Here is a 2,819-nt window from a genome sequence, read left to right as displayed (position 1 = left end):
CTCATATATTAAATAATAGTTAATAATTAGGAAAGACGTTGGTAGCACTTGGCTTCTTGTATGACCATGGCATATCGGGAGTTGGGTTGTTACACCTTCGATGCTTATCTGCTGCTTGTTTCATCCGCTGCTGTGCCTGCACTAAGTGCATCTTTAGCTCTACCAACACCGCATCCCTGGCTGCAGTCAATGCTGCCACCTCCTCAACAAGCGATGAACACGTCTTTCCACGGAAAAGAACAAGTGCTAGCACACCATAAAGTGCTTGAAATGGAGTAGTCTGGGCTGAGGCATTGTAGGAGGTGTTAAACCAAAACTCCACCCATGGTAGCCATTCCAACCATTTCTTCGGGTAGCGCCCCACAAAGCACCGCAAATAAGTCTCCAAACAATGATTCACCACTTCGGTTTGGCCATCGGTTTAAGGACGAAATGCCGTGCTACACTTAAATTTTTCCCTGCAGCTTCGAATAGTTCAGATCAAAACTTACTCATGAACACCCTATCCCTATCTGATATGATTGACTTGGAGAACCCGTGTAGTTTAACCACCTCCTTAATAAAGGCTAGTGCCACCTCCTTGGCTGAAAATGGATCAGCTAAAGGGATGAAGTGAGCGTATTTGGTTAACCGATCGACCACCACCAGGATAGTGTCCATGCCTTTGGATTTTGGCAATGCTGCCACAAAATCCATCATAACATGCTCCCAAACTCTTTTCGGGACTAGTAGGGGCTGCAACAGCCCTGCCGGTTTCATCGTTACATGCTTGTTTTGCTGGCAAGTATGGAAGCCCGCAACATGATCCCTGACTCATTGCCTCATGCTGTGCCAATGAACCGCTGCTGCCAGCCTCTTATAGGTTCAAAAGAAACCTGAATGTCCACCTGCCCCACTATCATGGGATTCAGCAAGCAAAAGTGGGATCTAAGAAGAATTTGCAGGCAACACTGCTCTCCCTTGATAAAACAGCTGACCCTTGTGTAGGGAATACCCCGGATAGTCATCCAACACTGCTGTAGGGTGACCACGATCTTTTGTAGCTCTTGGTCATGAGCCATCTCCTCTTTCACCATTTCCCAGAGGTTCATGTGCACCACCAAGATTGTCCTTGCCATCATTTATCGTGACAACGCATCTGTTGCCTTATTCTCAAGGCCTGGCCAGTATCAGATCTCAAAATTCAAGCCTAACAGTTTAGTGGTCCACTTCAAGTAAACTGGGTCCATGAGTCACTGGTCCATGAAGAACTTCAGACTTTGCTGATATGTGAGAACAATAAAATGGAGACCCAACAAGTAATGCTGCCACTTTTGGACAGTGAAAACAATGGCCATCAATTCCCTCTCATATGCAGATTTTTGCCGGACCCTTGGAGACAGTGCTTGGCTTAGGAATGCTATTGGTCTGACTTGTTGGGACAGCACCGCACCTAACCACTCACTCGATGCATCAATTTCCAACATAAAGTCTTAATTGAAATCCGGGACTGCTAGAGTCGGTAGGTCTGCCATCAGCCTCTTCAATCTCTCAAAAACCTCTTGGGCCTTGTCATTCCATTCAAACGCATTTCGCTTTGTCAACTCCGTTAACAACGATCACCCCATAGCCTTGCACAAAATGCCTATAATAGCCGGTAAGGCCCAAGAATCCCCATAAAGCCCACTGGTCCATAGGCACCAACCACTCTAGCATTGCTGCGGTTTTGTTAGGATCTGCCGAGACTCCTTGTGGCGAGACAACATGACCCAAGTATTCCACCAAGCTCAATACGAATGTACATTTCTTCTCATTCAACACCAGTTGGTTCTCCATTAAAATTTGGAAAACTTGTTAGAGGTGAAGGGCATGGCTCGCCATATCCTGACTATAGATGAGGATATCATAAAAAAAAAGACGAATTTTTGCAATAGAGGCTTAAGAATGTCATTCATCAAGGCTTGGAAGGAGCTAGGGGCATTGGTACTGCTGAAGAGTATGACTAGAAACTCATAATGGCCCTCATGAGTGTGGAAGGCGGTATTGTGGATGTCTTAATCCCTCATCTGAATTTGGTGGTACCCCGATTTTAAATCCAACTTAGAGATAACTACAGCTCCTGCCAATTCATCGAATATCTTATCAACGACAGGGATAGAAAATTTATCCGGCACCGTAATACCGTTTAACGCCCTATAATTGACACAAAATCTCCAGCTGCCATTTTTTTCTTCACCAACAATATCGGGCTAGCGTAGGGGCTGGAGCTTGGCCAAATTATCCCTGAGGCTAGCATTTCTCGCACCATTTGTTCAATCACTAATTTCTGATGATGCGAGTAACGATACGGTCTTATATTTGCGACTGAAGCTCCTTCACTCAATGGAATGGCATGATCATGGCGATAATGCGGTGGTAGCCCTGGTAGTGTCTGAAACACCTTAGCATGAGAAGCTAACACCGAATCGATCACTGGCGGCACCTGCGATAAAGTAGCCGTTTGTAGAGCATGGCCCACAGCTGGACCATAAATCCCTCTCCCCCTTCTTGAATGGACAAAACTACAGATTGAAGGTGAATGCCACCATAGCACAGCTCCTAGTCCCCTTGCAAAGTGACCATGTTGTCCTTATTTTGAAATCGAAGGCATGATTTTTTGAAGTTTGCGATGACGTCTCCCAACTTATCTAGCCATGCCAGTCCCAAGACAAACTCCGCTTCGTTAGTTGGGAAGATAAAGAAGTCTTCTTTGATCGCCACTTCCTTGAATTGGAGAGTAACACCCAAGCACCTTCCTTATCCCCCTTTATTGCTACTATCCGCTACCTTGACCTGGAACC

Source organism: Arachis hypogaea, chromosome 5, assembly GCF_003086295.3.
Source record: "Arachis hypogaea cultivar Tifrunner chromosome 5, arahy.Tifrunner.gnm2.J5K5, whole genome shotgun sequence".
Lineage (NCBI taxonomy): Eukaryota > Viridiplantae > Streptophyta > Magnoliopsida > Fabales > Fabaceae > Arachis > Arachis hypogaea.
Note: the sequence above shows the minus strand (reverse complement) of the source record.